This window comes from Pinus tabuliformis, chromosome 3_2 (genome assembly GCF_031772625.1).
Source record: "Pinus tabuliformis cultivar Carrire ecotype Pingquan chromosome 3_2, CPIR1, whole genome shotgun sequence".
NCBI lineage: Eukaryota > Viridiplantae > Streptophyta > Pinopsida > Pinales > Pinaceae > Pinus > Pinus tabuliformis.
In genome coordinates this window covers 533,785,551-533,811,785 of record NC_142302.1, presented here as the reverse complement: position 1 = coordinate 533,811,785, position 26,235 = coordinate 533,785,551, and positions in this window count along the sequence as shown.

Sequence of the window (26,235 nt, the reverse complement as noted above, 5' to 3'; positions counted from 1 at the left end):
TTGTTTATCCTTCTTCAGCTTGGGAACCTCTCTTGTCAGTGTAGGCTTCGGCCCAGGTGACCTCAGCATGTTAAGCACTGTTGTGGGAACCTACATGCTCACGACCTTAGGCACAGCTCCCTCAGAGGCAACAACGTCCCCAGTACTAGCGGTCTCAACTAGTGTAGACATGATATTGTTAATGAGGATCTGATCAGACTTTGGATATTGCTCAGACACAGGGCTTGAAAGAAGATTCTCAAAGATCTCATGCAACAGATAACAAAAATCAGAAATTCTCAAAATGAAAAGTGTTTCTTGTTGGATGGTCATCCATAATTTATAAGAAAATTTGAATTCAAATTCGCCCATTCCCCCCAAAATCCATTCATAAATGTCAGATTGGTAAGAGATTTCCAAAGATTTCACACTTGATTTCAGCCTTAAATTCCTTAAATGCTGGCCGCCTGCTCCTCTTAACCGTCTTTTGGCAGTCAAATCATGAATAGTGATGAAAATGGTTGCTTTTTGGCTATGATGCGCAGTCTCCACCCCTATAACGCAGCTCCTTCTGTGCTTTTGCTGATACTGTGACATCCTACCATTCCACGCAGACCCCTTGTCGTGTAGCTCTACAACCTGTGCAGTGTAGTTTATAGTCCCATGCCTCCTTGCAGCTGCTTGGAGTGCTAAGACTGTGCTACCATCATATAGTCACCTAGCCAGATCCCTGATGTATGGCTTCAACCAGCTGCCATTTACCTTTCAGGGAAATGGATCTCCATTCAATTTCACAAATTGAACTGCTCCACCATCAGTAATCTCCTTGATCACATATGGCCCCAGCCAATGCATCTGAAATTTTCCTGGAAATTTATCAAACTTGTTGTCATATAATAAAACTAAGTCATTTACCTTGAAGGTAAGTAGTTTGATGTGCCGATCGTGCCATGCCTTTTTGCACTACTTCTAAACTTGTTGATGGAATCCAGCCAAGAATCTATCTTCCTCCAGCTCTGTCAGTTGCGTGAGCTGCTCTTCTAAGGCTCCATGGTATTCCATTCCTATGAATGTCGTTATACATATACTAGGCACAATGTATTCCATCAACATCACAACTTCTACACCATAGACCATCCTGAAAGGCATCTTTCCAGTCAAATTCTTACAGGTAGTCCTATACGCCCATAACACAGCAGGGACTTGCACGTCCCAATTATTCCTCTGTGCATTTAAAACCATTGTCAGTGCATTCTCCATTATCTTATTAAACGATTCCATCGTCCCATTGGCCTGAGGATGATATGGCATGCTCTTTTGATGATAAACTTGGAACTCTTCCATCAACACACTGATCATTTCATTAAGGAAATGTGTACCATGATCACTCATAAAAATATTCGAGCAACCAAACCTGGTTAGTACATATTCAGATAGGAAATTTGAATTTTTTTCCCTTGTACAACCCTTCACAGGTTGTGCCTTTGACCATCTGGTCAAATACTTAGTCATAGTGATGATATATCGCACACCCATCTTCTTTCCTAGAGGCTGAATTGGTCCTACAAAATCAATTGTCGACTTTTGAAATGGCTGCAATGACACTTGTGGATTCAGAGGCAGTTCATCCCTCCACGATGGCTTGCCCATCCTTTGACATGCATAGCACACCCTACAATATGCTTTTGAATATTTATGCAATGTTGGCCACCACAACCCAATGCATAAAATCTTTGGGATGTTTCCTTTCTTGCATAATGGCCTCCCATAGCCCCTCCATAAGCTTCGACTAGGATACTACTTCATTCAAAATTAAGCACATATCATTGCAGTATTTTGTCTGATCCCATTTATACAAGTGAACTACAATAACAAAAAAATATGTCACGCACACCACCAATTCCTTCTTCTGTTGACTAGTGTACCCCTCTAGAGCCATTCCCATAGTCAGGAAATGGATGATGTTTGCAAAATTATTGTTTGCCACGTGCACCACAAAGCACTGCGCGTTAGGCAACCCCTCCTCTAAGTTGTGGGCTCCTCTCCAGTTTAAATTGGTTTTAGATGATATGGTCCTGCATTCAATTTCCCTAGATTCACAATGACTTTGAAATCATACTCCTAAAACAACAGAAACCATTTGCATATTTTCACCCCCAATAGAGAATTATTCCCCAGGTGCTTTAACGCAAAATGGTTTATATACATCTTAAAGTGTCCACCTAGTAGGTAAAGCCTAAAATTTTGGAGCACGTACACCATAGCCAACCCTTCATGCTCCGTCATCGACTAATTCTTTTCAGCCTTCGACATCTTCCTACTTGCAAATGTGATTGGGTGAACCAGTTATCCTTCACCATCCTGTGTCAATATTTCTCTGAGCGCAATACATGACGCATCCACATGTACATGAAATTCCTTTTTCCAATCCGGTAAGACTAGGATCGGCGTGGTGACCACCTTTTCTTTTAACACATCCAGTCTCTGTTGACATTCCTCATTCCAACAGATTGTAGCATCCTTCTTCAACAAATTTTCCATCGCCATGTTAATATGAACATAACTCTTGATGAACTTCTGAAAGTACGCCATGTGACCCAATGTTGCACGCAGCTATTTAACACTTCATGGCACCTCCAAATTGATTATAACCGTGATCTTAGCTGGGTCCACCATTAATCCTTGTATACACACTACATGACGCAACAAGGTTTCAAAAGGAATGCAAAATAAACACTTCCTCAAGTTTAACGTGAGTTGATACCTCCGGCATGTATCCAACATCAAGTGCAAACTAGCTACATAGTGTTTGACCAATCCAAACACCATCTAATCATCAAAGTATACCTCCAAAAACTTGTGAATGTTGTAATGACTACGCGCAAAAGGATTTCCGACACATTCTTAAGTCCAAAAGGCATTACAGTATACTGAAAGCATCCCCACTCAGTCACAAAGGTCATCTTATTCCTATCTTCTGGTGCGATCTTTATCTGATGATATCTAGAGAACCCATCAATGAATGGATAGGCCTCCTTCCCTCCAACGTTATCATATACCTCATCCTTGAATGGAGTTGGGAAGGGATCATGAATGCAGGAATCATTCAGTTTCATAAGATTGACGTAGATCCTTATCTCATCCTTCTGTTTCTTTTCATGAACTACCATAGGACTTACCCAATCTAACTCCTACACTAGTTCAATAATGCATGTTGCCAACATTTTGCTTAATTCAAAGTGGACCTTTTCCTTTTACTTAAGATTAAGGCAATAGGGCCTCTACTTTACAGGCTTCACGTCTAGTTTCAACGCTATCTTCATCCCTCCTAAATCACCTATTATCCCATTTAGGGATGAAAACTTTGTAGGGAAGGTCCTGGTATTCTCGGAGCAACTCAGTGACCTTATCCACCGTAGAATCATCCCAGTAGTCCCTGATCTTCGCAAACTTCAGCTCCGCCTTTCTTCCAATGTTCACTTGTCTTGTTTTTAGCGGCATGGTGATATCCAGGTTCTCTCTCTACAACTCCTCAACTTTACGGTGAGCTTCTGCCTCTCGGATATTAATGTTCTTTGAATCCTCCTCTTCTTCTTTAGCAGTCACATTGTAGCACTCCAGCACATGGCGTAGCTGGGTAGTCCAATGAAGTTGAATCAAATCCAAGGGATCCTGTGAAATTCTAAAGATCATTGCTTTGACCTTCTACAGTGCTTCGTCGATGCACTCAAATCCATCCTCAACTCTAAATGTCATCAAGAATCCTTGTCTCAAAATATCCCATTCATCTGTTCCATGGCAGAGCTCTGTTTCAAAGTACCAATTCGTTGTTATTACATCCAAAGTCTGACAGAATAGATGCACCCACTCTGGTTGTGGTTCTTCCCCATAAGCATGAGTCCATTTTGCTAACTGCTCACGTGATTCACTCCTCCCATCATATTTCTCTATCAATCACACCTTAGGGTGACTAAACTGCACCCTCATCATTCTCCTATATTCGTGCCATCCATCAAAATCATTTTTATGCATACGCCACCATCTTGCAGGTGTAGTGCGCAGTGCCATGTCCAAGGCTTAGAAGTGATGCTTCTATGGTACTTCCCTTTCAAATTTATCCAAAAATTTATCAACATCAGTTAGACCATCATAATAAGGCAAACTCCTTACCTCCAATGATACACAATGCAACGATTTAGTCATTATGTTACAACGCGGCGTAGAAACTTCATGCAACCTATTCTTCCAGTGTTCCAACTCTTCATCCAAATTCGATGTAAAGGAACTTTCGTGGTCCCATGCGATGAGTCCATCTACTTTTGGATTCACTGAATCTTGATCTCACACCGTTATTTTGTAGATTTAGCCCAAATCGTCATCACTTTCATAATTGCGGACCGGTTCAGTACAGCGTGGTCCTTCTGCAGGGTCCAAAGGTATTACTACACGAAGAGATTTTCTTTCAAATGACATCATCTGCTTCTTCAAATTGATCAAACCATTCATGTCAATAGCCCAATCGATCCCAAGGAGTGAGGGGTAGTGATTGTTGTCATCGAAAATCTTTATCACTTCGAAATTCGCCAGCGCTCGCGCCTTCAATATCTACTGTCACTCCCTACAACCTTCCCATGGGGATAATCTTTTCTTGATTCACCATCCTCAATTGAATAGGAGACCACTGCAGCATAGGTCTCCCCATTCTCTCCCATGTTTGTTTCGGAAAAACATTTGCATTTGACCCAAGATCTAGAATAACTTGGTCCATTTCATATCGACCTATTTGTGTAGTGAACCTCATCTCATGCCCTGTTCTTACCTTATGTTTACCAATTTTCCTGACCATGCACGGTCCCTCAAGAGCATTTTCTTTACCAACACATTTATTGATCAACTCATGTAATCCTTTCATGGCCTTGCTATCGCATAGTAGCTTCATACAGGTCTCTGAAAAGGTAGTAAGCATGGATGGATCCATTTCTTCACACTGCTTATCATGTCTTCCTAAAGTAGACGCTTTGGTGAAGATTTTCTTCACTTCCATGAAGGTTTCTTTCACACACTCTAAATCAAAGCTAACCTCCTTTTCTTAAGCTTTTTGAACCCATTCACTTTCTTCATGGGGCTTTCCGTTATCTTTGCTAGTTATCATTCCACTTCGCAACACTATATTCACATTAGGATCCTCTTCGCGGGGTTTAGCCCTCATCATCTGTAGGTTCTGGGTAGGCTGTTGAGGTTGCATCCCCTTTTTGCACATCTTAGCTATTAAAATAGGGCAATCTTCTGCTGCATGGTCAAACTAAGTATAGTATCAGCACGATAGGCACGCCAGGTTTGTACACTCTCATGAGTAGTGTCCTGGCCCTCCACAATTGTAGAAAATAACTTGTCCCCACCTCTCACAGGTCCTCCTCCACCTCGGCCTCGCCTGTACCCCTGATATCCTCATTTCTCTCCCCCAGTGCCTTGATTCAGAGGCCAAGTTTCTGTCTACATTTGATACTTGGGCATTCTCTCCATCATTAACTCATAAGTATGGAAATTATGCTCATCGTGACCTAGTGATTTTCAGAAGTTGCAGAAGAGTTGTTGCGGTGTCTGTACAAATTTTTGCAGCAAGTGAGAATTATCTATCACATTTTTTCCAACAACCTGAAAGATAACACACCACAATGTGGTCCCTGTACTTGGCCTTGCTTGAGCTTCTAGACTCAGAGGCATCGACCCTCCTCTTGCAATATAATTCACGAAGAGGGGCCAGTGGTCTTTATCATGCCCCTGACTCTTACATTTCAAACACCAAACTTCTTCACGCACCTCAGGCCGAGCCCCTCTATCTTTCTTTAGACTTTGGAACTCTAAGCAAGGGCTTTGCAACTCTGCGTGAACTTGATGAACTCCCAAAGCAGCGTCTTGAATCGGTGTCTCATGCAATCTCATTGCAATCTCTAGGGCTTCCACCTGGGTCCCAATATTTTGTTGTGATAAAGCAACCCTTAAATGAGGCACGAGCGAAGCCACAAACCATTTGCGGTGCTGCCCATCCATAAGATCCATTTTAGCTTCATGGATCTTACATTTCAGTCTCTGATCTAGCTCCCAGGGTGTGTCACCAGGCTTCATCATGATTTCCTTGAATCCAACAATTGATTTCACTTCAGACTTGGGCCTACTGAATTAATTATTCCCCGCAGTCTGAATGTCTGCCAATGCAACTGTCGGGTTATCGGTGTAGTACTTGATGTACCATGTTAGCACGTGATCCTTTAAAGCAGTAACCAATGTTTCTTTCTTCATCTGATCATCTGTAATGTTCTGAGCTTGCCACACAACCTTCACAACAAATCAAAACTGTTTTGGGTCCTCATTCTCCAAGACCTTGAAAATGGGAAACTTCACTATATTTGCCATATTGAATGGTGGTGGAGGTGGTGGCAGTGTGGGCGAAGGTGTATGCGGTGGAGGTGAATATGGTGATGGTGTGAGTAGATGGGGTATTCGTGGGAATGCTTGCCTTATTAACTGGACAACACTCTATGGTGAAGCATGTGCTTCTTCTTCATCATCACTCAGAGGAGGCTCAATCAATGGGCTATATTTAGGACCTGTTCTCCTTCTATCCCTAAATAACTTTCCACTCCACGTAGCTCCAAACATAAAGGTAATTGCATGACCAACTTTTCACACAAGAGCATTTTAATCCAAGTATTTAAAGATATTAAATACTTACCTCGCGATCCCTTGACAAAGCATAGCTATGCTTCATTGTAGCTGACTGAGGTATCAACAGCAAACTCTGTCACAAACCATTCTAAGACACGATCAAGCCAGTGATCGACAGTGCGTGCGATCTTATCCTTAGAAGCTTCCAATATTCACACTAACTTCGGGGTCCACACTATTGGACCATCAAGCCTCCACCTTCCCTGGTCATCTACCAACTTAGCGATCCACTCATATAGCTTGATTGGGAAGGAATAGAAGAAAATTTTGTGTAACTCTGTGTACAAATACCTATCCAAACACTGTTCTTTCATCAATTGCGGATCTCTATTTTCTTGCCTCAAAAATTCATGGATCTTTCTATCCAACCAATCTTCAATTTCCTTCTTAGTTAGATTCCAGTGATGCAACATCACACATCTCTTTATGCGGATCTGAGTCCTGACAACGAAACAATTTGTTGGCTTAGTGGGTCCTGACTAAGTTTCAGAGTTATTTTTTCCAAATAAATCCCTATGCTAGTGGCACTTTCGGCATCAATCCAAGAGTGCGGAATGAAGTTTCATCTGAAGCAATATGGGGGGATGCTGGAACCAAGTCACCACATCAAGAGATGGCCATGATGTAGTTTTATGCCCTAAATCTACCTTCACATAGATTGATAAGCCCTTAAGGATTATCGATATAACTCCCTCTTATCGGTCGCCGGTAAGAGGGAGTTATATCGATAAGCCTTAAGGGCTTATCGATTTGTGTGAAGGTAAGTTTAGGGCATGAAAAGACATCACGACCATCTCTGGGTGTGGAAAATTGGTTCCAATCACCCTCCCATACTGCTTTGGGTGAGCTCTAGTCCGTGCTCCGTGGATTGATGCTGAAAGGGCTAGTAGTTTAGGGATTTGTTTGGCAAAAATAACTCTAAACCCGGGTCAAGACTCACTAAGCCAACACTCTCCCATATAGAAAGGAGGTTATTTATCATCCCTCTGCATTGCAAGTGGGGATCTCTTTACCATATTTGGGCTAGATTTAAAGATGAATGTGCTATCCCTTGTTCATTCTTTGTCATGTATTAGTACGTAATGTTTCCTTTATGATCTTCAATCTTATCTTTTGCAAATAATGGAAAGCTTCTTGCTATTACATCTACTTTTGGATTTCCCTGTTTATCTAAATATGTTGGGAAATATCAAGTTCATAGCATAGATTAGCCAAAAGTTAGTAGAAACTGGAAAATTGGTGAATCAGCTTCTCCAAGCTACACAAAATAAAGAAGGCCCTACAGCACATGTATTCTATGAACATTGAAGTCAAATGATTTTGTTATACTATCTCTATGAAGTCAAATGATTATGTTATATTATCGCTATGAAATTAAATGATTTTGTTATACTATCTCTTACTTAATTCTCTCACCAAACCCAAGAGTATTTGAATTCCAAGATTCTACTTGAAGTGAGCCTTCACTTGCTCTTGAATACAGATGTAGCAACAAATTTTACCACATTTGTTATTTGATATGTTACTCTTATCATTTTCTGATTTGTAGTAGAATTAGGGATGGCATGTTTACAATGATATCACCTGAGGCATGCCTGCTAAAGTAGACTGGCCAAAGAGATCATATTATTCTTCTTTCTTAAGTTATTCTTAGTGAATTTGGTTCTAGGGATTGGCATCTATGGAGCACATTAACTTTATTGAAATCCGATGTCTAGAACTTTAACTTTTAAGATATAATGATTGTTGGAATCAGTACAAAAATGAAGAAATGTGTTCAAGTAATGTATGAAATCGTAGGTTATATTATTAAATAATTTGGATAACTCATCCCTTTGTTTTTTATTTTGTACCTCTCGAGTTCCTTGAATATCCAAAATTTCCCCAAAATTGCATTGTCCATCAAAGGAAGTGTACTAGGTGCTTTTATTTTTGTGGGATTATAATTTCACCCCAATGAAATAAAAATATAAAATGTAAAATAGATGAGTTGATATTATTTTGTTCCCCAACATATATTTATTGTATAATACTGGGGACCCATTTCGAGGTTTGGGATGTAATCCTCTGACATGTCCTGCCTACTGCCAATGTACAACATTCACGATTACATCCATGTGTTAGTAGTTACTATTAGAAATGAGACTCCTTTCAAGGCTAAAGGATTGCTTGGGTAATAGATAGTCCACTTGGATGGAAAAATAATTTATTTGTGGAAGGCTTGCTTATTCCAATTGTTGTTTCTGTGCTATCCTTCTACTATGCATATACAAATAATTCTTTTTCTCTGTTTGAAATGCCCTTACAAACACTTGTTCTTTAGGCATCCTTTTTTAGTTAGAATAAGCAATCTAGAGTCAGTGATGCTAATTACTAATACTGTGTCTCTTTTCTTTTTAAATCATCTGACTTTAAGATCTCAAGAGTTGTTTCCATTTTTCATAGCCATCCCAACTCATAATTCTACAGGAGGAAGAATAAAAAACTTAAACTACAAGCTTTACATTCTGGACATGTAATAGATCTAAGACTTGGGATGTCTATAAGAGGTCAATATTTTTTTTTTCATTTCTTTCCATTGGAGCATTCCTTCACCAACTCTTGAGGTTGTTGAAGCTGTCCCTCACCCTACCTATAAAGCACTTACTTGTGTAATCAATTATTTAAAAAAACCATCGTACTTCAGCCTTTAGAACGAAGAGAATACCAAATAAAATGAAATAAAGAGGAAAAAATATAAACTGGTTTGTCATTTACTATTTAAACACAACTTCTATCTTAACTTGAATACCAAATGGAAAGGGGAAAAATATAGACTCATGTTCCCATGATTATTGAATGGAGCAACAAGATAAAGAAAAGAAAATTTATTTCTTACTTCTATTATTTTTAAACTTATTTCTAGGTTATTTCTTACATGAAAGACTCCATGGAATCTTACTAAAGATCCATGCACTGGATGAGCCATTGGTAGTACATCCATTAGAGATACTTCTATGAATCATGCCTTCAAGTGTGATTTCACCTTAAACAACAATTCCACATTCCATGTTATGAAAATGTAAAACTTCTTGTAAATATACAACAAGACAAACTTTTTGATGCCAAAATTTTAGAAAGATCCCAATGGGTATGACCAAGGATAAAAAACATTTTTATGGATTGTTATTTCTACTAGGAAAATTGTAAATAATTTTTTGAATTGTTAGATATCATGTTTTCTCAAGTGGCTCTGCCATGGTAGTGCTTGGATGTAATGTTTATAATTATGGTCTATTATCTGGGTGCTAGTGCTCTAGAATTGAATCTCAATGTCCTAATTATTTTGAATTTTTTAGTTCTTATGTAATCATAACAACCGTAAATATCTTCTTGGATATTAAAAGGTCTGCAAATATGTGATGCTTATGAATTAGGTATGAATTCTATCATGGCCTTTCGAGGCTTTGAGTTCACTACATAATCGGGTGTTGTTTTTAACATTAATCCTCTAATTTCACTTTGTTGATAAGGTGTTTCTAAACTAGAATATATGTCACAAGGATTCTGATTGAACGATGCTACAACTGTCCTTCCTAACTGTTGTAGCGCATTTATGTAAAGTTGAAATTCAAAAATTTCTCTAAGGCAAATGTAAAGAAAAAAATTTGAATAAATTATTTACTTCTTTCTTCTACAACCATCCTTCCTAACTATTGTAGTGCATTTATGCAAAGTTTGAATTCTAAAATTTCTCTCAGACAAACATAAAGAAACAAAATTGAATAAAAGTTTTACTTTCTTCTTCTACTATAGTCTTTCCTATGCTACATACTTACAAAGTTTCCTTTGCAACATGTGGTGCAAATGCTAGTTTTACTCTTATCTCTCTTTCTGGCTATGAAAATGTTAATATATATATATATATATATATATGAAATATATATAAATTATGATAGTGAAAAAAAAAATTCCTTTATTTCTGAATTATGGAAATGGAAAATTCATTTTAATGATTTAGATTATATTTGAAATTAAATTTGTTGGGTGTTGATAACTTAATATGGCATCCAATAACTCATAAGTGGGATATATCAAACACTTTTGACTTGAAAAAAATAGGTTCTAGAAACATATTTAATGGAACTCTATCTTGACTAGGGCTCTCATCAAATTTCATCTCCCCATGTACCGTCACATGGGACCTTTAGAGTTTTAATTGTTAAGGAGGATATAGTATTAAAAATTAAAATTATAAGGTAATTCACCATAAATTTTAATCCATATTTAATCGTGGAAATATTTATTATTACTATTTACTCAATAGTAAGGACTTTAATTTTTTCCTTCTTTAAAATAATGTTATATCTCCTCTCTCATTCAAACTTTATTGCTATGAAATTAATACACATTCAAGTATGATAAATTTCTTTAAAAATAGAGTCAAAGCGAAAGAGGAAAATAATAATGAATAATCATCATGCTTTCTAGAATAATCAGCACCGACCCCTTAAATAATTCAGGTAGTAGACAATTAGACTCTCGACAAGATTACAATTTTTTTTGGAATGGATTTGGCTAACCCTGACTATTCGAAACGTCAGACCCCATGTTAGATTGACAACATTTATTTGGAGTGGTAACAAACCCCGACCTTACCATACGACCCAATCTTAATTTGGTCGGGTTTGTCAATGGAATTTTATATCGTTATACCACCGCAACAACACACCATATATTGTCATCAAAGTAAATAATTAGGAATTAATTTTGGTAAAAAATGATAAAAATATCGGAGGATGAGATTAGATTCTCAGCAAAAATCCATATCCCTCACAATCACGTTGTGATTTGTCTGTTAAATACAGTTTAAAAATTCATGAAACCATCAATATCTTTGCTTGAAATTACAAAAATTGGTTGGAAAGGTGTGGAAACTGGAAAATTTGATGAATAGGTATGTTTTGAAAGGTCAACCACTTGGATCCAGATGAGCGAAAAGAGCGATTTTAGTGCAAAATTATTACAACTTGAAATGAAGCCAAATTTCGTGCCTCCAATAGATTACCAATGGAGATGAAGATTTTTATTATCCATTTAATGCCTAATGAAAAACCCATTAAATGACTTGCTACAGTTTATGAAGATAGTGACTTCATGACTATTTTATCAGTGACTTTATTTCTATTATATCTCTATTTTTATAACTGTTGGGATATTTTCTATTTTTTTGTTTTTTGGTGAGACGGTATGAAAGAATTCAAAATGTCTATATATTGATGTTTTTTCCATGTATGGTAGATTGTTGTAGGGCTCTATTTGGCATGTGTTAGAGAGTGTTTAGTGAAACTGGAAATACCTAACTATGATTAACATATAATAGACATTGTACACACAAATAAAATTTCTCTTTAACTTCGAATTTTATCCCAAAGAAAGTCCTTTCTATATCGTATGCTTCGTAGCCTTTGATGGTACCAGTGAAACATTCCATTTCACATGAATTTGAATCCCATTTTAACTAAAAAAAGAAACTCCTTTCTATATCGTATGCTTCGTAGCCTTTGATGGTACCAGTGAAACATTCCATTTCACATGAATTTGAATCCCATTTTAACTAAAAAATGAAATAAATATACAGGTGATTGATTTTTCATAGCTCACGCTATTTATAAAAAATAAAATAAAACAATGATGAATTAAATTTTATAATATATGGGTGGTCTCAAAATTTCCACCCAAATAACCACTAAATAACGTATTAAAGTATTTAAATCTTCCAGAGTACTCACTATTTCACGCACAAAAATCAACTTATAAAGTGTTCATCTTAACCAGATGAATTAAAACTATTAAATGATGAATTAAAACTATTAAATTTTCCACGTTGCTCACTATTCTGCGCATTAAATAAACTAATAAGGCTTTAGTTATCCAAGTATAATGATATAGGATAAAATATTTACTTGTAATTAACTATCCTATCATTGAGTAAATATAATGATCATTACAAAACGAAAAATAAAAATAACACTATTTTAAAACTTTTGGGATTTTCACTGCTTTATTTTGTTTTTCTTTGCGAGACACTTTTAAAGAATTCAACATGTCTATATTTTTATGTTATTTCCATCCATGGTAGATAGTAGTAGGGATCTACTCGACATTTTTTTAGAGAGTGGTTGGTAAAACTAGAAATAACTAACTATTAATAACATATCCCAAACTTTGTACATACAATAAGAAAATTTCATCATAACTTCAAATTGTATTTGAAAGAAACTCCATTCTATATATTGTGATTCACAACCTTTGATGATATGAGTGAAATGCTCTATTTCACATGAATTTTAATCCCATTGCAATTAAAAATTTGATAAAGATAAATGTGGTTGATGCTTTCATAGCTCACGCTATTTATGAAAAAAATATTTAAAAATTATGAATTAAATGTTATAATATATAGGTGGTTTTAAATTTTCCACCCAAATAAGCTTTAGATAACATATTTAGCAACCCATGATAATAAAATTATTTAAATCTTCCAAGATGTTACTATTACATGCACTAAAATCAACTTATAGATTTTTCATCTTAACTAGACGAATTAAATTAGTTGCTCACTATTCTGCAGATTAAATAAATTGATAAGGATTTCATAATCTAACTATAATGATACAGCATAAAAGTTTCACTTGTAATTAACTGTCTACCTTTGAGAAAATATAATGATCATTATAGAAAGAAAAATAAAAATAATCCACATTTTAATTTAAATAATTTATTCAATATTTTTTGCATGTTGCATTGTTCATGATGATGTAAAAAACAAATTAATTTAGAAAAGGTGTTTTTTTATTATTATTTATCATTATCACAAGACTCGTGATAGCCTATGTCATTTTATCATTTAAATTTAATAGACTAAATTAAAATTGGTAGATTGAGTTAATTTTTTTGGTCATCATGAAGTCGGTGTAGCATAACCATGGTAGATTAATTTTGGTTGAGTGTTATAGTTAAACAAGGAGAGATGAGGAGAATCAATTATTTGATATTTTAACCTTTTCAAACAATATTTTTGGTATTGATTCATCTACTACGATATTTTGAATTTTCAATGAGATGCTAATGTTAGTTTAGAGTGAAAATGTAATTGCAATAAGCATTATGCACTTTCATCTTGCACTGTTAGCAAAGGATATCGATGGAAATGAAATCCCGACCATAATAATATTCTCCAAAATAATGCCAAATAATGCTTAATTCCTTTTGGATTCTTGGCCATTAGATTTCAGTTCTCATTATTCATCACAGCCATCATTTAACAAAAATATATTTAGTTGAAAACCCTTCAAATAAAACAAGCATTTTATGTGCCATTAAATGAAACAAACACCTTATATTAACTAATAAATGACCATCTAAATTTTAACTTCAAGGGTTTTTACTATGTTTTAGTACAACAAGAAGTTTAAAACTCGCTTGTAACTCTTTCACTCAGCACACTCCTAAAGTAGAACAACCTTTGTGCTTAGTTTGAAAAATTTGTTTCTAGGCGAGTAAATAATGACTTCAATCCTCCATACCAGTGATACCACCATTGCAGTGGAAAATATTTATCATACATTCACCATCATAATAGTTATTTTTCATAAATGTTGATTACTGCCTTGGAATTCTCTTTGGTCCATTTGGGGACTTTGAGCACCAATTGTGCACTTTTCCCAGCAATCAATATCAAAGGGGTTGTCTTTGACAAGGAGGAAGAAATTGGTGAAAGAAAAAGGATGAGTCTAGCATCCATCAACCATCCCAATGAACTTTCTCTTCCCCGCTCAATGACATAGATATCATCCCTTCCCTTCATGTTTTCTAGAGACATCTTGCATGGAAACCGATCATCTGGAAAACCTCCCACCTATTCTGTAAATTAAGTGACAAATTTTTAAACTAGGAATCTCTACATTAAAAAAACACCATTCAAAAGCAGAAATTAACTATGTAGGCATACCTTCACCCAACTTAGTATCATGTTACTCGTCTCGAAGAATATGGTACTAAAATCCCCTTCAAGTTTGCCTTCTAGCTCGATACCAGTGGTCGCTGCGTTGTGGAAATTTTGGAAAACCTGCCATTATAGTTGTAGTTAATGAAGAACATGGATTCACCTTGAAATTGCGAGAACAAATAATGGTGTGAAATCCAAGAGACACCACTTTCACTCTTAACATGTGAGAAATATTTTTGTGATGTTTCTTTTCCTAATGCATCATTAATCTTGCATCCTTGCACATAACCAAACACCTTCAGTGTTTCGTAGAAAAAGTTTACTAATCACATCTGCCAAAGTTAAAAAAAACAACTCACTTGGTAATAATGAGATCCTGACAATTAGAAGTTATGCTACAACAAAAAGGCAGGCACAAAAATAGGAAATCCAGCCTCAACGAGCACCATGACACCAAAAATAAAGCAGCCCCTTTGAACACTAAAAACAACTAAGTTCACTAATCGATAATCCATTAACCATAAGAAATTCTCCACCAACACTGTTAAAATGAAATTTAGACCACCAAAGCTCAAAGCATCGCAAGTTAACTCTTAGTTGTATGAAGAATCACCCTTCCCTATACCTATATGATATAATCGGATAAATCTACACTACTGTGCATGGCAAGGTGACATCCAACGTCGAAATTTGGATCCAGTGATGTGACAGCCTGTTATGAAACCAGATCTCAAAAAGATAGAAAATATAGATCAATGACTTAGAAATTAGCCTCTTCGAGGGAGAAACCTCCTTTACATTACATAAATGAACAATTATTGCATGATACAAATGCCAAAGCTCCTTTCTATATATAGGATTCTAAGGGGTCACAATATAATCAAAGCCGACACAATGGGCATGAAAATAACAACAGTGGTCTTCTATGGGGCACAATAATAACAATATGGGGACAATACGGGCACAACAATAACAATAAGGGCTTCAATGACAATAGTAATGGGGGAATCACTAGTATTATTGGGACCTAACATGCCCCACTCCTTCAAAAATGCATTGTTCTCAACGCTTGAGTAGTTCTAGATGCTTCTGTATAAAATTCTCATCCTTTTACGTGGAATATTAAGCGGGTAAGTTCTTCCACTAGATGAGATATTCTGAAATTAATCGATTTTGTACATGTTAAGATCTTGTTTCTGTGAGTGCTTCAGGTTCCAATATGATTTTTCCTTCCTCATCAAGTTCTGGAATTATTGTTTGAACTGGGAGCTTGTCACCTATAACCTTTTTTAAGGATATAACATGGAAAACTGGGTGCACTTGGGAAGCTGCAGGAAGCTCCAATTTGTATGCCATAGTACCTATCTTTTGCAACACCTTGTACATACCATAATACTTTGGTGATAATTTATTATCCTTCTTAGCTTGCTTCAGGGACATTTTTTTATATAGTTGTAGCCTTAGGAATACCTAATCACCTACATCAAAACTTCTTTCACTGCGATGTTGATTTGCATGTTGTTTCATTCTATTCTGTGCCAAAGTGAGGTTATCCTTTAAGAGTTGGAGAACTTGTTGTTGATGCTCAATGTGATCTTCCATTACTTGAACCATAGAATTTTCTCTTAAATATGATGTGATTGACGGTGGATGATATCCATAAAGTGCCATAAATGGGGTCATTTTTGCTGCAGTATGGAAGGAAGTGTCATACCACCATTCAGCTAGAGGTAACCATTTGACCCATTATGTCTATTTATCATATACAAAGTAATGAATATATCCTTCCAAATATTTTTTTACTATCTCAGTTTTCACATCAGATTGAGGATGATAAGATGAGCTATGAGTTAACTGAGTAGCAAGACAAGAAAATATTTCTGTCCAAAAATATCCATTGAAAAATGGATCTCTGTCGCTTACAGTAATCTTTGGGCTTCCATGCAACTTTTGAATTGTTTGCATAAATGCAGTAGAAACTGTACTCGCTATAAATGGATGAGATAATTCACAAAAGTGTGCATACTTGGTAAGTATTCTAACTACCACCATGATAACAGTCTTTCCTTTGGACATGGGTAGACTTGTGATAAAATCCATTGAGACCTCCTCCCAATGTTGTCTTCGAATGGATAAAGGTTGTAATAGACTGGGGATCTTAATTGTTTCAACTTTATTTTGTTAGCAAACCAAACATTTTTCCACAGACTTTTGAATATCCGATTTAAGGCCATCCCAAAAAAAAGTTCTTCTTAACCATGTGGTAAGTTTTTGGAAATATTGAGTGCCCTCCTAAGGGAGAGGTGTTCAATTCCATAAGAATCTTTTGTTTGAGTTGGGAATTATTACATAGGTATAAGCAATCTTTGTATTGTAACGAATCATTTTTCTAACTAAATGTATCAAATGTATTGGGATCTTGTTGTAGATTTTGAATGATTTCCCACACTTCTTCATCGTTCCTCCATTCATCCCTTGCTTCGTTTATCCAATCTGGTTGGATAATAGAAATGGCACAAATAAATACTTCCACATCCTCATCCTTTTTTGAGAGTGCATCTGCCACAACATTTTGCTTCCCTTTTTTGTAGATGATTTCAATCTCATAACCCAACATCTTTGTGACCCATTTTTGTTTCTCTTCTAAATATAATCTTTGTCCTAAAATGTATTTAAGACTATCATGATCCATTTTTACCTTGAAGTGTCTTCCCATTAGGCAGGTTCTCCATTTGTTAAGTGCATGTAGTATTTCCAACATTTCCTTCTCATAAATAGGTTTGTGTAAATACTTTCCTTTGATTGGACGATTTTTGAAAGCAATGGGTCTTTCTTCTTGCAGTAAAACAACACCAATTCCATTTCTGGATGCATCACATTCCACAATAAAGGTTTTTGTGAAGCCCGATGTAGCTAAGACCGATGCTTGGCACATTGCCTCTTTAAGATGTTCAAAGGCCTATGTTGCTTCTGTAGTCCATGAAAATGCATCTTTCTTCAATAATGTTGTTGGAGGTGTTGTTATTCTCCCATAATTCTTAACAAACTTACTATAATACCCTGTCAACCTGATAAATCCTTGCAGATGCTTTATGGATGTGGAGATTTTCCATTGCTTAATGGTTTTAATTTTTCCAAGTCTACCTTAACACCTTAATGAGATACAATATGACCCAGATATTCCACCTCTTCTACTCCATAGAAACATTTGGAGCTTTTTGCATATAATTGTTTCTCCTCCAATAGTTTGAGCACCCGTTCAACATGTTGAACATGATCCTTCCAAGACTTGATGGAGATTAGTATATCATCAAAAAATACTAACACAAATTTTCTAAGGAAGGGTTTGAAAATGGAATTCATCAAACCTTGAAATGTAGAAGGTGCATTGGTAAGGCCAAAAGGCATGACCAAAAATTCATAATGACCCTCATGATTTCTAAATGTTGTTTTCATAATGTCTTCAGTATTCATTCTAATTTGGTTATATCTTGAATGAAGATCCGACATGGTGAAGTAAATTGATCCATGCAATTCATCCAATAATTCATCAATGATAGGAATGGGAAATTTATCTTTAATACTGAGCTTGTTGAGCTACTACAATTCAGACACATGTGCCATGATCCATTCTTATTGTGAACCACTACTACAAGAGCAAAGAAGTGACTTTGACTGGGTTGAATTATACCAGCCTCTAGCATTTATGTAACCATACATTCAATTTCATGCTTTTGGGCATAGGGATATCTATAAGGCTTGATGTTTGGAGGAACACTTCTTGGAATCAAATGAATAGCATGATCATGAATAGGTGGGAGTACTTTGGGAGTCTCAAATACTTTGGAATGATTGTCCAAGAATTTTTTGAGATCTAGAGAAAGAGATGATTTTGATGTGTGAAACTCTAGCGAACATAATTGTGCAATTATGCCTCATTGTTCCTTCTTTAAAAGATTTGTTATTCTGTTAGAGATGATTATGTTTCCTGGTTTCCCTATGATACCCCTTAACTCAACTTCCTTTCCTTCTGAAGAAAATTTCATGAAACGTTATTGAAAATTAAAAGCTATTGCACCCAAGGATTGTAGCCATTGGACTCCTAGTACAACATCAACACCACCCATTGGAATGGAAAGCATTGGGCTTGTTATCACTCCAGGAAACTCTCCTAGGTTCTAGCTCGGAGATGCCTAGTAACATATAATCTTCAATATTGTTCACTGAACTATTTGAATAAATGAGGGTTTGGATCAAGTTAGATAACCATTTAAGCTCTATTCTCACTCAAGACATGCATGAACACTCTCACCAATACAAGGCTTTAGACCACTAATGCTCAATAATTATAAATTCAACGGATAGATGGAGAATACTAACTATACCAATAGATTGTATACATAGACATAAATGAATGGCTAGCTACAGGAAACAAAAGAGAATACTGACTATACTGGCAGATGCATATATGACCACATACGGATGGCTAGCTACAGGCAAAAAAGAAGCTTGCAAATCTAATTTATCAAAGTAGAGATAAGATGATAGTTATCTTGCCTTAGACACAGAAGAAAACATGAACAAACTGTTCAAGTGCAAGCATAAAATAGAAAAGAGAATGGACATTGAGCATATAATATCAAAAGAAGCCTATATTGCTAGAATGAAGATGAGAAGCTTGAAGGAATAGAGGAGGAATAATCTCCAGAAGTTGAACCCATATTACATCTTACTATCAGCTATTTATAGCCTATTTACCATGCTCCTGAGCTCTAAGAGGCTCAGAGTATTATTCTATCTGATCTGCATTGTTAACTGATTTGATTCCCTCTATAGACAAGCATGGCTTGGAGGATTATTCTTCTAACAACAGAGTAACTGCATTCAGATATTTTGGCTGTGCTTGTAGGACTGTTGATGCTCCATGATGTTTGTTTGATGAGCTGCGCTGGGCTATTGATGTGTTGTGCTTCTTCTCGGCCTCTATGTCAGTTTGGGGAGGAGCTACGCGTGCCGTGGCCCTTTCTATGATTTAGCAATGCATACATTCTGTAAAAGCAGAACAACGCTGCCCTTTTGTGGACCTCTGTTAAAATAATGAATATTTCTACTTTAAACAGAAAACACAATAGTGCTGAGAATTCCTGGCCTCTCTTCGTCCTTTCTGGACTTCAAAAACCCTCAAAAGTGACTAATTCCTTTATTGGGTTTTCCCTTGGGGTTATCGAAAGTTGAATTTTGCCCGCTCCCTTTGTATTTCGTTGAACAATGAAAATACATCAAAATTGCGAAAAAACATTGAAAATGGGCCCTCCGCGGACCTCAAAATTTATGTATTTCACTTCCTGGACCCTTTCGGGTCCAGGCTTCATCGCAATCGGCGCTGTCCTATTTCCCATTGCATTTCGTTATATAACGAAATATACTAAAATTCATTGAAAAATGTCTTTGGCATGGACATGAAAGATTATACATTTTGGTTATGAAACCCATCGGGTTCAGGTCTCATCATAATCAGTGCACATATATGAAAAGGCCCCACCCGATGGTTTCTGCCGATAGTGATTCGTCGATGCTATGTGGGCCGTCAATTTGCATGTGCGATCGATAGTCCATGTTGAATCAATGATCGCTATCGCTCATTCCGCACAACCTACGCTGATACTCCACTAATATCTCTGTCAATACTTCCATTGATGCAACCCGCCGACAGCGATCATTGGCAATCGCTGATCAGCGGTGTCTAGCTCCGATTGCCACTACTTGGGACCACTGATTTACGATTTTCCGCTTAGATCTAGGCCGTTGATCATTTAGATCTAATGGAAATTGTGCATTCTTGGGTTTTAAACCTGCGATAAGGGTTTTTGACTAATTTTGAAGTGTTTTAGCCTCCTGATAGTGCATTTTTTCCCTTCCAAAGGCTTTACTCCCTTGCTTGTTTCAATCTTGGGATGATCTTAAGCACTTTTGAAGATTCGAAGAGCATTTTTGGATCTCTTTGCATGATTTTAAGCAAACTTTGGAGACTTTGGGAGTATTTTGGATCCATTTTTGGGCCAAACACCAACAAAGCTAACACTGTCTCCTTCTAGGGATGAAAGCCTCCCTGTGAGGTTTCAAGAAATACATATCAATGCCTTTCCTGTAAAAAAAAAAAGATCAAATCTTCCTCCTAGTGTTGCATTGGGCATGGAGTCTATTTAGGATGAAATAAAAACTTGAAAACAACATATTCATAATTCCAAGGCTTGAAAGCCTTAATTGAAATAAATTTCGAAGAACATCCCATTGAATGGGCCATCAAAAGCATCTCCTCCTTCCTTTGATGCATTGCTTTTGAGAAAATAGTCACCAAACTGAAAATTGACCCTTTTTACCTTTCTATGAAAGGTTTCTTTTTTTTGGTCAATGTGTATATCAGCCAATTCATCAAATACTTGCAAAAGCCTATTGATTTGATCCTCTACTTCAAAAAATTTCTAACATTTGATATTATCAAGTAGAGATGGTCTATATTTCACCATCTCTTTGCATGCTTTCAGCCTTGGATGTTTTGATTGGGAGGTTTTGTACACCGTTGAATAATAAGGTCTGCTTCATACTTTGCTGTGTCATTTGTGACCTGAAAAGTTAATATGAAAGATGAATCAATGCATTCTTTTGTGGGGGACACAAGGACTTCACCTATTCCTATAGCTTCCTCAGAGCAAGCCCCATCAAAGAACATGTCCCAAATCTGTGGGCCTTCTTCCTCTGTGATTTGGCAAACTGATTTTTTAAGATGTGTAGAGGCCAACAGATAAGGCTTGGTAATGTCAAGACCAAGCTTACCCCTGACAGCCTTGGGCATTGAATTATGGATGGCTCTAGTGTCTAGAGGGCAATTGTGAAGGATTTTATCATGAATAGACAGAGAAACATAAAATGATGGGGATCTGTCTTCACAATTTTCAATCATTGGGCTGAGAATAACAGCTGGTTGGTCATATTGTAGATTTACATAGTCAGTGGAAGCTTAGATGGTTTTAGGCTCAAGAGCCTCAAGGATAGATTTCTTGAAGGACACATTCTTCACTGGTTCAATCAATGGTATAGGTATTCTTGGCTTCTGGATTTCTGATTGAAAACTGAAAGAAGAAGGGGACTTGTCAAGGCCTCATACCTCTATGGCTGGAGCTTTGAGATTGATAAGATCAACTGCTGGTTGCTTCTGCTTATTAGCTTGTTGTTCTGCAGGGACAACAGATCTATGAACAAGAGTTTCCTTGACATTATTCGTCATCGAACTCAAATTATATTGGTGCTAATCTTCAGTTTGTAGAACTGCTTCACCATCCCATTCTTAGTTGATCTGGTCATTGAATAATGACTTCTCATAGGCAACTTTGGTTTTAAAAGTGGCACTGCCTATGTCTTCCATACAATGGATCTCATCATCTTCTTCAAACTGCTCTTCTTCCATGACTACATTTTGAGAAGGTGTCTTCACCCTTTGGTCTTCATTGGCATCTTTGTTTCTTTGCAAGATTTGCAACTGGTCATTTGCCCTTCTATATGAATTTGGATTTGGAGGAGCGAAGGTATTAGGAACCCTTCCTTTCCCAGAGTGCTTCTCAAACTTTAATTTGGAAACTTCTGAGGCTAATGACTCTATCATCTTGGCCATTTTATCTATCTTGGGATCTGAAGATGACAAAGGTTCACCCCCTATCTCCTTCTATCAACATTACCTTTGAGCTTTTCTGTAGCCATGATGTTTGATTCTACTTCTAAGGTTGCATCTTGCATATCAGCCAAAGAAACACATCACCTCTCCCTGAACAGTAAAAAAAAGTCAGAATCAAAGGCACTGGCATAGATGAGTCTAGTAGAGGTAGTGGTGGGTTTCACTTCAGCTGGTATCTTGCTATACATGCTGTTAAATATCTCATTAAAATCAGACAGAAGCTCACCATTTTCCCTTTGTAAGTTCACAAACTCAGTGTGGTAGTAAAGGAGATCCTTCTTATCCCCCCAATGCTTTAGGAATGCATCATCTAAGGCCTCAATATCTGCTATAGATCTTCAGGTCAGTTCTTTGAACCATTTTCTGGCCTCTCCATCTAGGCTTTGGACAAAGACTCTCATCTAGACATCATCTTCGCTAATGTCCAGGTTATCAACATAGCTATAGAATGACTCAAGATGTTCTTTAGCTAAAAGACCTTCAGTTATACTGAACTTAGGCATATACTTCTGATATTCTCCAGTAGGCATAGCATTCAAAGGAGTAGACAGTATTAGAGGTCCATACCTAGAAGTTATGGTTCTTTCCATTTTTGTAGGTGCTTGTGGACCTGCCATAGCTATGTTGGCTAAAAGAGTACTGGCAGTTTGAATGATAGAGGGCTGAGGAGTGATTGATAATACTGAAGGAGTATGATGGATAGGGGGTGAGGTTTCATTTAGGCATACAACAAAATGAAAACCTAAAGAATAAGGAGCTTTATGAATCTCTAAGAGTTTTTCTTCGCTGCTAGTATTAGAAGCTATACTCTCAACATATATTTGTTCTATTACAGGTCTTTCTTGAAGAGATATAGGAGAATGTTTAGGTCTACCTGAACCTGATGCTCCTTTCTGCAATACCTTTCTTTCATTGATGATCTTTTCAGGGTTAGGTACTCGGTCAACTTGTATCTTTTGAGGATTTCTCGGAGTATGCCTCACAAACTAAGCCAGAACTATGAAGTGGAGTCACCAAGAGGTTCATCCTCCAGTAGAGTCGCCAGATAGATGATTACAACCAGAAAAGTGCCCAGACTTTGTCTATCATCAAAGATGGATCTATGTCATTTCCTAGGGAAGCTGAGCTTCAGTTTCCTCTCACTAGCAGTGGTGCCAATTAAGTTATCACTCCAGGAAACTCTCCTAGGTTGTAGCTCAGATATGCCTGGTAACATATAATCTTCAATATTGTTCTCTGAACTATTGGAATAAACGAGGGTTCGGATCAAGTTAGATAACCATTTCAACTCTATTCTCACTCAAGACATTCATGAACACTCTCACCAATACAAGACTTTATACCACTAATGCTAAAAAATTTATAAATTCAATGGATAGATGGAGAACACTGACTATACTAGTAGATTGCATACATAAACATAAATGAATGGCTAGCTACAGGAAGCAAAAGAGAATACTGACTATACTGGAAGATGCATATATGACCACATATGGATGGCTATCTACAGATAGCAAAGAAGCTTGCAAATATAATTTATCAAAGCAGAGATAAGATGACAGTTATCTAGCCTTAGACACAAAAGAAAACATGAACAAACTGTTCAAGTGCAAGCATAGAATAGCAAAGAGAATGGACATTGAACATATAATAGCAAAAGAAGCTTATGTTGCTAGAATGAAGATGAGAAGCTTGAGGGAACAGAGGAGGAATAATCTTCAGAAGTTGAACCCCTATTAAATCTTATTTTCAACTATTTATAGCCTGTTTACCATGGTCCTGAGCTATAAGAGGCTCAGAGTCTTAATCTGTCTGATCTGCATTGTTAACTGATTTGATTCCATCTATATGCAAGCATGGCTTGGAGGATTATTCTTCTGACAGCAGAGTAACTGCATTCAGATATTTTGGCTGTGCTAGTAGGACTGTTGATGCTCCATGATGTTTGTTTTATGAGCTGTGTTGGGATATTGATGTGTTGTGCTTCTTCTCGACCTCTATGTCAATTTGGGGAGGAGCTACGTGTACTGTGGCCCTTTCTATGATTTAACAATGTATACATTCTGTTAAAATAGAACAACGGTGCCCTCTTGTGGACCTCTGTTAAAATATTGAATATTTATGCTTTAAATAGAAAATACAACAACACTGAGAATTCCTGCCCCTCTCTGTCCTTTTCAGACTTCAACAACCCTAAAAATTGGTTAATTCCTTTATCGGGTCCACCCTTGGGGTTATCACAAGTCGCATTCAGCCTGCTTCCTTTATATTTCGTTGAACAATGATAATACATTAAAACTGTGAAAAAAACATTGAGAATGGGCCCTCGACAAACCTCAAATTTTATGTATTTCACTTTCCCGGACCCTTTTGGGTCCAGGCTCCATCGCAATCGGCACTGCCCTGTTTCCTGTTGCATTTCGTTATATAATGAAATACACTAAAATTCATTGAAAAATGGCTTTGGCGTGGACCTAAAAGATTATACATTTTGGTTCTGAAACCCTTCAGGTCTGGGTCTCATTACAATTGTCGTACATATATGCAAATGCCCCACCCCATGGTTTTCACTGATAGTGATCCACCGATGGGATGTGGGCCGTTGATTTGGGTGTGCAATCGACAGTCCATGTTGAATTGGCGATCCCTATCACTCATTCCACACAACCTGCGCCAATACTCTACCGATACCTCCGTCGATACTTCCGCTGATGTGACCCGCAGATAACGATCATCGACAATCACTGATCGGCAGTGTCTAGCTCTAATTGCGATTGCTTGGGACCACTGATTTGCAATTTTCCGCTTAGATCTGGGCCGTTGATCGGCCAGATCTAGCAGTGGCTGTGCATTCTCAGGTTTAAGCCTGTGATAAGGGTTTTTGACAGATTTTGAAGTGTTTTAGCCTCCCGACAGTGCATTTCTTCCCTTCCAAGGGCTCTCCTCCCTTGCTTGTTTCGATAAGCACTTTTAAAGATTCGAAGAGCACTTTTGGATCCCTTTGCATGATTTTAAGCAAACTTTGGAGCCTTTGGGAGTATTTTGGATCCATTTTTGGGCCAATTGCCAACAAAGCTAACAGGGCTATTCAATACATATTATTCCATGGATAGCTTGATATTATGGCACCTTCAAGAGAAATTTATGGTTCCTCCACTTGTAACCATCAGTTGGCACTCTGGTGATGGATATAGGAAGCAATTCAATTCCTTGGCTATCTTACAATGAATAAAATTATGGGTACTTCATGAATCAGTCAACACTATTACCTTTTTCTTCTTGATATGTCCTTCTATCTTGAAAGTTTGAGGAGTGGTAATTCCAGCCAATGCATTACAAGATATGGTCGGATTCATTTCTTCTTTCTCTAGGGTTTGTTCCTCATGTATATCCTCTTGTTTTAACTGTTCTTGTTCCTTTTGTTCCTCATCTTCATAATCTATGTAAAATAATTTCTTCTTAGCACACTTATGACCTCTAATGTATTTCCTATCACAACTGTAACAAAGCCCTTTTTCTCTTTCTTCTTCCAATTGTTGTGATGTCAACCTTGTAGGTTGTGGAACGCTAGGGAAAACAACACTTCCATCTTTATAATTGTGAGTGATAGGCTTCCTTGCTGCCATAATTTTGCTTTCCATTTTTCTTGCCAACCTAAATGCCTTCTCTAATGAATCATATTCTCAAAGGCGAACCTCATGTTGGATGTTATCCTTTAAATTCCCTATGAACACATCAATCCTATGCTCCTCTGGAATATCTTTTACTCTTAAATTCAATTTTTGGAAGTCCTAGATGTGCTCCATCGTTG